Source organism: Gymnoscopelus braueri (genome assembly GCF_963280865.1).
Source record: "Gymnoscopelus braueri genome assembly, chromosome: 16".
Lineage (NCBI taxonomy): Eukaryota > Metazoa > Chordata > Actinopteri > Myctophiformes > Myctophidae > Gymnoscopelus > Gymnoscopelus braueri.
The window spans coordinates 8,481,485-8,496,575 of NC_137616.1; positions in this window are offsets into that span (position 1 = coordinate 8,481,485).

Below are 15,091 nucleotides of genomic sequence, written 5' to 3' on the forward strand. Positions count from 1 at the left end.
CAATGTAGAAGTAATTCAAAATGTACTTGAGTAAAAGTACAAAAGTATTGATATCAAAATATATTTAAATATAAGTATTAAAAGTAAAAGTACTCATTATGCAGAATGTTACGTTTCACAAGTTATCATCATTTCTAAAATGTATAAAAATATTTTGAAAATAGCAGTAGCTCACAGCAGTAAAAAAAATAGCAGTAGCTCACAACACGTTGCGATGCGACGCGTTGTGAGCTTGTAGATCTGCTATTTTCAAATAGCCAAAGCTTATACAGGGCTGAAGTGGTTAATATATGTTTTGCAATAATAATCAAAATCTACAAAGTTGTAACTAAAGTTTTCAAATAATAGTAGTGGAGTAGAAGAAAATTGGAAATACTCCATAAAGTAAAAGCACCTCAAAATTGTATTTAAGTACAGTACTTGAGTAAATGTACTTAGTTACTTCACACCACTGAATCTGGAGATGAGAGGTTTCTGCCCCCGACAGCAATGAAAAGTACCTCAACGTTGTACTGGAGTATATACAGCACCTGATTTAGTTCCACTTTCCACCACTGGCCTGCCGGGGTCTTTGTTAATGGTTTGTTCCCTGGTTGCATGAAACTGTATCCTTGGACCTGACCCCTGTGTGGACCGCTGTTACTGGGGGCCTCTTTAGTACTTCCACCTACCACACACACACACACACACACACACACACACACACACACACACACACACACACACACACACACACACACACACACACGTTTGTATTTCTATACTTTTTCTATACCTAGATTTTAGGACGGCAATTTTATATTTGTAATTTTTCACCCTATAACCCTATAATGAGTAAAGATATTTAACTGTAAATAAAGTGAGCAAAACATATTTAAAAATAAATACATTGAGTAAAAACATTTTATATTTATTCTGTTGCTGCTCCAGATGCAGTGTTGTACTATTGCTGTACTGTATTTGAGTAAAAGTACTTACAAGTAATCAAAGGGAGTTAAAACACTTAGCGTGCAGCAGGCACACTTACAATTTTTTAGACATTTTGTTTCTGCATAATTATAGTTGTCGGCCCGGTGTCGCGCCAAAAAATAGCTGAAAACAATTGCTGAAAAAAAGTAAAATCAGCTATTTTTGTTGTGTGTGACACCGATGGGGAACTATAAGCATAAACTGGCATAACTCCAACGTCCCAACCACTAAACTTAAACCTCTAAAAATGCCTAATCCTAAACCCTAACCCTGACCACCTGATTATTTTCCTATAAGTGTAAGCCTAACTCCCCAAATAAAACTATCCTTACAACATACGTCTACAGTATTTCTCAAATTCTACTGTACTTGTTGGGACTTTTGGCCCACACAAGTATAGTAACACACACACACACACACACACACACACACACACACACACACACCCCACCCCCCCACCTCCCTGACCCCTGGGCGCCTTTAGCTGCGGCGGGGTAACATTTACTCAGCTAAATGAATTAAGTAATCGCACAATCCCGCAGCCCCGGCATTACAGAGGAATTTCCATATTAGACACACACGATACTCCCCCCTCACGGCTCTCTCTCTCCTACGCTCACTAATGCAGCCCCTCTTTGGCCAGGCGGCCAGGCAACCCGATAGCCGGAGGGACTCCGCGCCGCAGCAGATGCAGCGAGGCGGAGGGAGAGGGGTAGAGGGGGGTAGAGGGGGGTAGAGGGGGGAGGGGGGGTGGTCCGGGTGGGTGTTGGACTTTGCTATATCAGTCCTCGCTTTTTATTAGCGCTCATTAGGAGAGCGAAATAACTCCAAGTGCTCCGTTTTCATTAACCGGCCGCAGACCCCCCCCTACCCCCACACGATCTCTTCCCCACCCACACCCACCCAACAGCCCCCCAATGGCATGCTAATTAACCCAGTTGGTATGATCAGCGAGTAAGGGAAGGCCACACACACACACACACACACACACACACACACACACACACACACACACACACACACACACACACACACACACACACACACACACACACACACACACACACACACGCACGCATACGCACACACACACAGAGGCATGCGCGCACACACATGCATGCACTGACTCATGCACGCAGGCACACATGCGCTCACAGTGGTGGAAAAAGTACTTCGCGCCACGTTTGAGCTTGTAGATCTGCTACTTTTGATGCGTTTGTGTGATGCTGTTGTATGATGATGATGAAGGGTATTCATTTAGAAAAAACACAAAAAGTTTCTGCCCGACAGCAACAATGTATATAGTCAAAAAAAGGTTTTCAAAGAAGTACTCCCAAAGGTGTTGACTGCAGACTGGCAAAGACTAGAATTCCAAGGTGTTCCGTCTTTGATGAAAACATATATAGGATTTATTTTGAGCAAGGCAACAGGAAAAAGGATACTGTGTGTGTGTGTGTGTGTGTGTGTGTGTGTGTGTGTGTGTGTGTGTGTGTGTGTGTGTGTGTGTGTGTGTGTGTGTGTGTGTGTGTGTGTGTGTGTGTGTGTGTGTGTGTGTGTGTGTGTGTGTGTGTGTGTGTGTGTGTGTGTGTGTGTGTGTGTGTGTGTTGTCACTTAGGATGCACTGGTAGGTACATACTGTACATACAAAACCTTACGCTCGGAAGCTCCTCTACAATGTATGTGTGTGCATGCATACATTACATACATACAAACTTGTATACTTTAATAGGGAGTGTAAAACTTCTTGTTTCAAATTAAACATAACATTGTTGCTGTCCGGCAGAAACCAGCTCCATTTTGACGCTTTCGCTTTTTTTTTTCATAAATCAGGGCCAAAAAGCGCTTCTGACAAAACCAGCTAACTCCATTGGATCCTCAAACTTTCTGCTAAGTCCACCAAAGGGGGGTGGAGTTAGCTGGTTTTGCTGACTCCAGGCTCCACCCCCTTTTGACCCCATTTAGCTGTTCTTATCAATGATGAACAAAACCCCCTAACTCCACTTTTTGTCATTTCCTGAAAAATGAACATTTTGGAGTTAGCTGGTTTCTGCTACTGTTTTCTAGTACGGATGCCTCCCGAGCGTCTCCCTAGGGAGGTCCTCGCTGCACGTCCCACTGGGAGGAGACCCCGGGGCAGACCAAGGACCAGATGGGCGGATTACATCTCCACACTGGCCTGGGAACGCCTCGGGATCCCCCAGGAGGAAGTTGCTAATGTTGCTCAGGAGAGGAAGGTCTGGAGCTCTCTGCTGGAACTGTTGCCCCCGCGACCCGACTCCGGATAAGCGGTTGAAGATGGATGGATGGATGGTTTCTGCCGGACAGCAGAGATATACTATTAGTACTGTACAGGATCTCTCATATGACATCTGTAGCTCATTATGCTAGAGACTAGAAATATTAGTTTAAATAATGTACCTTTTTGCACGTAGTACAGTAGCCTATAGTTTCCATGCTGTGTGGGTCCTACATGACCTCATATGGGAGTATATTTAGTAGTACAGTATATCAATAACAGTACAACAGCATAACTCTTTCTTTGCCAGTAAGCTCAACTGTTCCCTCCCCAACAGCAGTGGTGGAAGAAATACTCAGATATTTTACTTAAGTAAAAGTAGCAATACCGTAATATAAAAATACTCTGTTACAAGGAAAAGGCCTGTGTTCAAAATGTTACTTGAGTAAAAGTACAAAAGTATTAGCAAAATATACTTAAAGTATCAAAAGTAAAAGTACTGAAATGTTTGAAAATAGCAGATCCACAAGCTCACAACGCGTCGCGATGCGACGCGTTGCGACGCGTTGTGAGCTTGTAGATCGGCTATTTTCAAATAGCCTATGAATAAAATATGGCTGAAGTGGTTAATGTATGTTTTATAATATAATAATTTATATCTGCAAAGTAACTAGTAACTCAAGTTTTCAAATAATTGTAGTGGAGTAAAAGTACCTTATTTGCTTCTGAGGTGTAGTGGTAAAAGTACTGACATTTTTAAATACTACAGTAAATTAAAAATAACTCAAAAGTGTACTTGAGTACTTAGTTACTTTACATCACTGCCCAACCGTAATCATCATGTGGAACCGAGGTAGTCCTGATAACAGCCACTAGGAGGCAATGTTTTTCATCTATTATTCTGTACTCTTCCCAGGCAGCCCAACAAAGTTGATTATGTTTTGAATAGAGATGTCCTTGTTACACAAACACATACAGTACACAAACTCATTTATTACATCAAGTACAAACCACACACACGATGATAATGATAATGATCTGATGTCTGCGTGTAGCCTAATACAGTAGGCCTACTTAAAGGGGTATGACACCAGAGTGGTGGAAAAAGTACTAAATTTGTTTTACTTAAGTAAAAGTATCAACACTGCAATGTAGATATACTCTGTTGCAAGTACTGTAGAAGTCCCGTATTCAAAATGTACCTGAGTAAAAGTACAAAAGTATTGGTATCAATATGTACTTAAAGTACCAAAAGTAGAAGTACTCATTATACGTAATGTCGCATTTCAAGTAAAAAGTGGTTAATGTATGTTTTGTAATAATAATCAAAATCTACATAGTAACTAGTAACTAAAGTTTTCAAATAATTGTAGTGGAGTAAAAGTACAATATTTGCAATATTTGTGGAGTAGAAGTAAAAGTACTGAAAACTGGAAAAACTCCAGTAAAGTAAAAAATCACACCCTGTGTGAAGTGGGCGGTGTCTTGCTAGCTAATCACAATACTGAATGGAGTCAACCAATCATGTACAAAAAATAAATACATTTATTGAAACACTCTTTATGATGGACGAAACCATAACTTAAAAAAAACAAATTTATGTTTTTTTTTAAGTTATGGTTTCTTATATAGAGACACACGGCCGGAAGCGGAAGGCCTACAAATCCACGCCCACTTTTGACACTCGGGGTCCGTTAGAACGATGAACTGCAGCTCTCAATGCAATCTCTATGAGAGGCATTGTAAAATACCGTAATTTCACTGGTTAACTACTGAGGCTGTAGCGATTTTTTTTTGTGTTCTAATAATCTGTCCCATTTGTTTAATTTGTCCTTTTTAATGTCCCATATCTTTCATCTCGATATACTACCCACAATATACTATAATATACTCCATCAGTATGTCAAAACCGCTAGCATCGGCGATCCAGAGTTTAAGTGGTCGCATGGTATATACGCATCCCTTGAGGTTTTCAATACCCAGAAAACTGGCGAAAGTGGCCGTTTTCAATAGGTTTTGGTCATTATCTCTGGAACAGAAGGTCCAATCTGCTCAGTTCAAAGCTTGTTGGATGCGTGACTTTGAGGACATTAAGCACGCAATGACACATTTTCGGGTTTTCTTTTATTTTTAGGGGAGGCGAGGTCTTAGTTGGGCAGGCGACCGCCTCTCCTGCCTCTACAGTGGGTATGCCACTGGTCGGCGCTCGTAAAGACAGTGATGTCACTGAAATGCCCGTCTGCTGTCTACCCTCTGCTGTGTTAACATTATGGGTAACTCGCTAAAGTGGCAAATTAAATGTGAAACACATCAACTATTAAGAAAACAAGAAGATATGTAGACAAAGACACTCCATACATTTGGAAACATATTTTTATTTAAATCAATATCGTCTTCAGTTAATGCAGGATAATTTTAAAAGTAGGCTAACTTTCATATCCTCTCATAGGGAATGCATTGGCAGCTGCAGTTCATCGTTCTAACGGACCTCGAGTAGCGGCGCTGTCTCAAAAGTGGGCGTGAAATTTGTAGTCCCCGTGTGTCTCTATAGGGCTATGCACATGTGTCATGTGACACTGGCCAATCACAGTCCTGAATAGACTGTGATTGGCCAATCACGGTGCAGGGTTAGGCGGGGTACTTTTTGGCCAATCACAGAGCAGGATAATTGTACAAATATCCAAACCTCACTTATAGGGGCGGTTTCACCGCCCAAAAATACCTCAAAACTGTACTTAAGTACATGTACTTGGTTACTTTACACCACTGAAGATTAAAAACAAGGCTAATAAGCCATGCAGCTGCAGCTAATAAAGCATCGTTAATAATGGGTGTTGTTTGATTTAGTTGTATCTAGAGACATGTGGGTGTGCAAGCATAAACAGCAGTCTATTGTCAATGTACATTTACACACCTAACACACCCATTATTAATTTGATTAGTTGCAGCTGTTATATCTCACATATTCTACAGTATATGGTACAGTATACTGCACAGGTCTTCAACAGGGGATCCGGGACCCCTACGGGTCCTCAGAGTTCCTACAGGAGGGCCGCCAAATCTCTATGTGATAGGATTTTTCCCACCTTTTTTTTATTACATCAACCACTTGAGCCCTAGCATCCCTATTCTTTTTGATTGATTGAATACTTTATTTAGAAGGACAGGACATGGAAGTACAGTTCACGATACAAGGTCAACTAAATAGGATAGAAAAGCCGCGATCGATGGCTTGTTTCAAATGGGGTCCTCCTCACATACTCAATTCATGGTGACATTAAATGACAGATATACACTACTATGCAGAACATCATATAAACAGTTTAAAGGTAAGAAAAACTAAACAAATGTACAGTAAACAGTTCGAGGGGGTGGGGGGGGGGCGCTAGGTTATGACTTTTACAGGAGCCAGTTTTGAATTGCAGTCACCTGAAGGTATTCTTTTAGGGCAGTTTTGAAAGTGAGTAGGGTTTTACACTCCTTCACTGCGTTTGGTAGGGCATTCCACATTTTTGTTGCATATCAGGAGAACTAATTCAACCCCTTGTTTGTGCCAAATCTGGGTTGGACGTGATCAGTGGAGCTGCCTCTGGTGTTGTGATTGTGGACTTCATTTACGTTTTTTTCTGAGCGGAACATTATCCAAAAATAGCCGATCTACAAGCTCACAACGCCTATTTTCTGCAAAGTGTTTTGGTGTAGAGGGAAAAAGGAGCAAACCAAGTACAGAGCCAATAGGTAAAGTTTACTTGTGGTTAAATGTCTGAAATAAACAAAAAACATTAATTTACACAGCACTGATAGTCAATGAAGCTGTCTATGAAATCTTTCAATCTGCAACACAATTTTATACAATGTGTAGTGGAGGTCCTTGCTTCATCACTCTTTCAGCTAAGGGGTCCTTGACCTGAAAAACCTTGAAGACCCCTGGTATTACTGTATATATACTGTATTTTGTGTACTTCATTATAGTACACCATGATGACCTTATAGTAACTAGGGGTATAAGGTCAGCCTTATGCAACCTGCTGTAGTTATCCCATACTGTATGTATTACACTCATTACTTACAGGAAGACCTTGTCCAAAAAAAACATCCTCATTAATCTTGGAGGGATGTAGCTACATACGTATATAATTGCACTTGGACCTGACATTGTGCCTGACATCCTGTGGTTAATTGTTGATCCTCATAAGCCCGATGATTCATACTTCATCATAGGATGGTGTCATGCTCCAAAAATAGCCGATCTACGAGCTAAACAAACGTGTCGCATCCGCAATGCATTGTTGTGAGCTCGTAGATTTTTGGCGAGTGACAACACCGTCCTACAACAGAGTATAAATAACAATAGGTACAATCAGCCTACTATAATCGTCTCTGTCGGGTGGAAACTGTTACTTTTCAGGATTCAAATTCAGAAATAGTCTCTTCATGCCACGTTTCGAGCTTGTGGATCCGCTACTTTTGATGCTTTTGTTTGATTTTGTTAATTTACGAAAAAAAAACACAAGAAGTTTAACCCATTAAGACCTGAAGCCGATTCTAAAAATGTCTTCTAAATCCGAAAACAGTTTTCTGAAAAACCTATATTTCTATGTCAGTGGCTCTCAAACTTTTTCATGTCAAGGACCCCCAAAATGATATGTATTTGGCCGCCGACCCCCATCTCAAAATATGTTGTTCCAGGGACCCCCAGAAGCAAAGATTTGAGTTACAAATGTTCGCTTTAGAAAATATAGTCAAAGATTTTCAAAAATGTTCAAGATTTTTCAAAGATAGCAGATCTATGAGTATATCTGCTATTTTTAAATAGCCAAAGTTTAAAATAATGGTTAAAGTGGTTACATTGATGCGTTCCCGGTTTGAATGGGTTAAATGTGGAGATAAGAGGTTTCTGCTACAATTTACGTATTAGCATACAAACACCAGTGACTCGAACCCTTCAAGGGGCCCTCAGTTTACTATGCATTAGGCCTGTGGTTCTCAAAGTGTGGTCTGGGGACCCCCAGGGGTCTTTGGGGGGGGGTTCCAGGGGGTCCCCAGCTAAATTAGTTGATTTAGCATCACAATAATTTCAACCACTTTATGGTTACGTTGGCGATTCAAAAATAGCAGATGCACAAGCTCACAGTGAGCTTGTAGAACGCACTTAACGTCGCTTCAAGTAGGGCGTACATTTACGGAAAAACACACAAAGTAAAAAAATATGGAGATAAGAGGTTCCTGCCCGACAGCGACGAAATGATGATGTAACGTGTAAATAATAATAATAAAGTAATACAGTAATATAACTTAATTATTCAGAAAACACCAGGCCTCAGAAAATCCACTGAATGTTCAAAGTTTTTAGGGTGTAATTGAGGTCAGAAAACCTACAAAAAAACAGAAAAAAATAAATTTGATGTCATGAAACCTTACACAAATTTTGCTGGGGACCCCCTCGTATACCACCCCAAGGACCCCTGGGGGTTCCCTGACCCCCACTTTGAGAACCAATTTGCTTTACAGCTCTTCACAATCGCAGGCCCGGGTCCGGACAAACAAGGTAATAATCAGTCAGTGGTAAACAGCACGCCGCTTTCCTGTTGGCAGAGAGCGCTGACGTCTAGCAGACTAACATAATAAATACAACCGGCGTTCTGAGGTCAAAGAGATTTACATTTCCACCCGGCAACAGATACAGGTTATATATACACAACAGAGCGAGCGTTTCCCCCCTGGGAACGTGTTTGGAGACGGAGCTACTGTTGTTTTCACTCTAACAAGCACTAGCTTTTGCTCACTGTCATGACTGTCATGTCCCAGTGGTGGAAAAAGTACTCAAATGTTTTACTTACTTAAGTAAAAGTATCAATACTGCAATGTAGAAGTACTCTGTTACAAGTAAAAGTCCGGAATTAAAAATGTGCTTGAGTAAAAGTACGAAAGTATTCTGATCAAAATGTACTTAAAGTACCAAAGTACTAAAATGTTTGAAAATAGCAGATCTACAAGCTCACAACGCGTCGCATCGCGACGCATTGTGAGCTTGTAGATCGGCTATTTTCCAATAGCCTATAGGTATAAAATAGCGATACAGTGGTAAATGTATGTTTTATAGTGTAATCATTTATATCTGCAAAGTAACTAGTAACTAAAGTTTTCAAATAATTGTAAAAAGTGCAATATTTGCCTATATTACAGGCAATATTTTGATGAAGTGGAGTAGAAGTAAAAGTATTGGAAATTGGAGATACTCAAGTAAAGTACAAATACCTGAAAATTGTACTTAAGTACAGTACTTAAGTACAATTTACTTAGTTACTTTACATCACTGCTCACTGTCATGTCGTCTCTATCGATTTGGAAACCTCATATGTCCAAAACCTGTTGCTTTTCAGCATTCAAACTCCAAAGTAGCAAAAGTAGCAGATCTACAAGCTTCGCACCACATTTCGAGCCATAGTGCTTTCTTGGGTTTAAAATCCTCTTAACAGACCTTGTATTGAACTGTAATTTCCTGTTTTTTTTATTATTGCAAACTGCTAATAAAGTATCCAATCAATCAATCACAACCACAGCGAGGGCGGGTCTTCACTCCGTAGAACCAGTAGAAACCCTAGAAACATATCCTACTTTATGATTAATTAAAACATGTATTGGACCATAATTTACTAAACGCATATCGTGATGATTTAATAAAGACTTTAAACTAGCGATTTAAAACAAAGTGTTTATGAAAATGTTTACTAAGGTAATAAAATCAAGTGTAAAGGTGGAGAGACGGTGAAACTCCTGTTACTGAACAAACTATAGCAATGACTACTATCAGAATAGTTTTTTTTAATTTATTTTTTTAACCAAAATATCTTTTAATGTCACGTGCACTCATGAATGGACTAATTGTACTATAATGACCTCATGGATGTTTGGATAATCAATAAAAGCAGACGAGGGGTTTTTCTTTGGGTTTTTACAGCTTCCTAACAGCACGAAGCAGCTTTACAGAAGCTGTGGAGGGTGAAACTCTGTCGCTCACACACACACTCCTGAGTGTTAATTTAACTGTGACAGTGTTGAAATGGACCTGAACGGGTCTATTTGTACACTGTCACAGTTAAATTAACACCGGTGATTTTTACTGTGCTCACTGTGAAGTAAAGCTTCACACGCGTCCTCCTAGTTTCATGGTTTCATGCAATTTGAGTATGATCATGAAGTGTCTTTAGTGATATTTATTTAAGTAAATCAACATATTATACGTGTATATATATATATATATATATATATATATATAAATATATATACATACATATAAATTAGGGATGCACCGATATATCGGCCACATATCGTTATCGGACGATATTTGCCGTTATCGGTCAAAATCGGTATCGGCAAAAAAATCTCCTTATAAGTACAGTATGTCAACGTATAAATTCAGTCTTGAATATTTATTTTCTTCCATTTAGCAGTAGTGTATGTACTGCAAGTTCACCTGATTGTCACCAAGCAATAAATCTGTCAGAGGAAAGATAAACACACACACACACACACACACACACACACACACACACACACACACACACACACACACACACACACACACACACACACACACACACACACACACACACACACACAGTCATAAGTTCAGCTATTAAAAAATTAAGGGGAGTAAAGAACAGTGCATTAGCGGTGGATGGCGGGATATGCACAAACAAAAGCATGCACACACACACACGCACACACACACACACACACAAAGGTGCTTGGGTTATTTTGGCAGCTCACTAGTAGTTTATTATTTTGTTTTATGGGGCTCTGAGATGTGGGGGCGGGTGGGGGTAGGGGGGGGGGGGTGTTGTTTTGCACAGCGGCCCTGTGATGCAGCGCTCCCTGTTTGGAGGCCTTTTTGTGAGAAAGGAAGCACCCGTAAGATCAATACATCCTCTCTACGCAGATTTCCAGCAGAGAGTGACGTGTGTGCGGAGGGGAAACGAGGCCCAGTCGAGGATACTTTTCCTTATTATGGATTTGACATGAACTTGGCCCGGGGCCCCGGAGAATGTGATGAATGCATTATTTGATCTTCCTGTCTTTGTTAACCCATTCAGACCGGGAACGCGGTGTGTGTGTGTATTGTAATTTTTAAGATTTCTTTGGGCTATTCAAAAATAGCAGATCTACAAGCTTGTAGATCTACTATTTTAGAAAAAACGTGTTTATGTTTTAAGGCAAACATTTATAACTAAAGAAAATCTTTGCTTCTGGAGATTCTACAAATGTCTTCTAAATCCTACACTTTCTTAAAACTTTTCTATATCAGTGGTTCTCAAACTTTTTCATGTCAAGGACCACCCAAAATGATATGTATTTGGCCACGGACCCCCATCTCAAAATATTTTGTTCCAGGGACCCCCCAGGAGCAAAGATTTGAGTTACAAATGTTCCCTTAAAAAAAATATATATATATATATATGTAAATTCAAATATTTGCACAAATGTTCAAGATTTTTCAAAAATAGCAGATATACAAGCTCACAGCACAGCACTCGGTGCCGTGCTATGAGCTTGTAGATCTGCTATTTTTGATAGCCAAACTATCCACAAGTTTCCTAGGGCATGGTGGGCATCACCTCCTGTCGATTGTATCAGGGATCAAATCGACAGGAAGTGATGCCCACCATGCCCTATAGGAAACTTGTGGATAAAATATGGATGAAGTGGTTACACAGATGCGTTCCCGGTCTTAATGGGTTAACCTCCTTAGGGCCGATCCTCCCTCCTCCGATGTGGACAAAGCCACGTCTCCCAGAATCGGGCCCCGCGGAGTTGGGATTTAATAAATGAAGTATAATAAGGGATGTAATAATAATAGCCGCTGTTCCACAAGGTCCCCCCCGGACCCCCCCTCCACGCCCGCATCCCCTCCGTACATACGCACCGGCGGGAACGAGACCCCTGTGTTTGTGAACACGTGAGTTCAGATCACAGCCAGTGGTGGACAAAGTACTCAAGCCCCCAAGTGCTTAAGTATAGACACGGTCAAATTTGTACTCGAGTCAAAGTGCTAAAGTCCTTGCCTTTTAAAAAAGTATTCAAAAGTAGGCTACATGCTTTTTGAAATACACATATTTTCTTTTACACGTATATATTTAGTATATATACAAAAACAAGAAATTACAAAGTAGACTACATTTTATTTCATATATTTCAATGCATTGCTGTAATTAAAATGTTTTAAAACATTTTCCACAAAAAAAAAGATTTTCCATACATTTTCAAAAAATATCAATAAGAGTGAAAATAGCTGATGTGCTCACAATGTGTCGCGATGCAACATGTTGTGGGCTTGTGCGTCTGCTATTTTCGCTTTATTTTGACACACATTATATGTCACTGCTATTTTGACATAGGGCTTAAGTGGTTAATTCATAGTGTACTGTTTTCCCTTCCTAGAAAAGTACTATAGTGGAGTCAAAAGTATACAATATTTGTCTTTTGAAATGTAGTGGAGTGAAAGTCCTATAAGTACGACTTTCACTTTCACGAAGAAATACGAAATACACACACTCAAACAAATTACAGTATACTCGAGTAAATGTACTTAGGTACTGTCCACCGCTGCTCATAACACATTCAAGTTGACGCACAACGTGAGGCATCGCACAGTTAAAGCTCTGAGCGCTTTCACAGCTGTAATAAGGAGACCTTGACATCCTATCAGCCTCATTATTCAGGCCTGGAGGATGTGTGTGTGTGTGTGTGTGTGTGTGTGTGTGTGTGTGTGTGTGTGTGTGTGTGTGTGTGTGTGTGTGTGTGTGTGTGTGTGTGTGTGTGTGTGTGTGTGTGTGTGTGTGTGTGTGTGTGTGTGTGTGTGTGTGTGTGTGTGTGTGTGTGTGTGTGTGTGTGCGTGTGTGTTTGTACTTGCATTGCTATACTTGTGAGGGACCAAAGGTCCCCACAAGTATAGTAGAATTGGTTGTTTTATGGTTAAAACAGACTTGGGGAGTTATGCTTAAAATTAGGAAAATATTCAGGTTGGGATTCAGGCAGTGTAAAGTAAGTACATTTACTCAAGCCAGGTACTTAAGTACAATTTTGAGGTGTTTTTAATTTACTATAGCTGATCTACAAGCTCACAATAAGTCGCGCATTGTGAGCTTGTAGATGCTATTTTCATACAATAGCATTTTATATATGACATTTTATATATTTGAAAACTTGTGAAATGGGACATTCTGCATAATGAGTACTTTTACTTTTGGTACTTTAAGTACATTTTGATGCCAATACTTTTGTACTTTTACTCAAGTACATTTTGAGTATGTGACTTCTACTTGTAACACAGTATATCTACTTTGCAGTATTGATAATTTTACAGACAAGTAAAACATGTGAGTACTTATTCCATCACTGGATTTAGGATTAGGCATTTAGAGGTTAGATTTAGGGGGGTTGGGGTTATAGAGTTACACCTGATTTCTACTCAGTCGCATGTCGGTGTCACGCACCGTGAATAGCAGATGTACAAGCTCACAACGCGTCGCACTGCGACGATTGTAGACGGTAGCTCGGCTTGTAGCTCGGCTTGTAGATTGGCTACTTCCTGCTTTTGGTTTAGGGCAAGGCAAAGTTTTTCAGGCCAAGGACCCCTTAGCCGAGAGAGAGATGAAGCAGGGACCCCCTCCCCCACTACATACTGTGTAAAATTAAACTTTTTTCATAGATTTCATAGATAGCTGGATTCATATTATTGTGTATTTTTAGATAGTTAACCTTTAAACCCTCAATATTTAGTCCACTTGACCGTTGGCTGTACTTGGTCTGCTCTTTTTCCAGTCTACACCGACTCTCCGAAAATAGCAGATCTACAAACTCACAACGTTGTGAGCTTGTAGATCTGCTATTTTTTCGGCTTATGTTCCCCACCACAAACATTTGGCCGACCCCCTGTTGTAACTCTGAGGACCCCCTAGGGGTCCCAAACCCCCTGTTGAAGACCCCTGGTTTAGGGTTAAAAATGACCAAAACAAATGATAAAAAAAAATTGCATTCATAAAATTGCTTTCCCATAATGTTGATGTCCTCACAAGTATAGCACGTGCATGTGCGCGCACGTGTGTGCTTAGTTTCAGCAGTCCTCTAAAAATAATTTAAATAGTAAATAAAGGAGGACAATGACAGGGCAATAATCTTTGGATATGTAAGACGTCAGAGGCTTTGGACAGGATTCAGACTCTCTTTGTTCTTTTTCTTTTTTTTTACTCTTTGTGATTAATATAGACTTCCAGGTTGGTAGAGCGGGGAATGTGTCACCCTCAGGTCAGAGTTATTGTCATCGGCCACTTTGGTGACCTGTCCGCGTCTGTGTGTTATGGTGAAATATGGAGCCACTTAGGCTCTATTTTAAAGTCCGTCGCACGATTGTGTGACAATAGCCAATCTCACGATGTGTATTTTTTATGTTTTCACCTATATTGACATGCCAAAAATAGAAATGCCAGGTTGAAAGTGGGTAAGCGATGCCAATAATAGTTTTTTTTGGCAGAACTGCTCTTAAAACGAGTCCCAGAAACTGTCTTTACTTATGATCAGCTTTGTTAAATACAAATACTGTTTCTGTCATTCCACCATCATTCCATGTCAAACTAGAAAAAGTGCTCCTCGGAGCACAGGTCTCCGCCAGGTCAGGTAGGTTATTGTGGGGCAGCAATGTTCGGAATTAGCCAATCAGGATGGAATATGAAAAATGGGACGGAACCATCTTGATCACTTGACTATATGTGTACCGATTTGCATGATGTTTGAATTTGTAGGAGTAATATAAAAAGGAAAAGTGTTGCAAAATTGGCCTCCTGGTGGCGCTATAATAGGGCAATGTTAAAAGGGTGGCATTTGTTC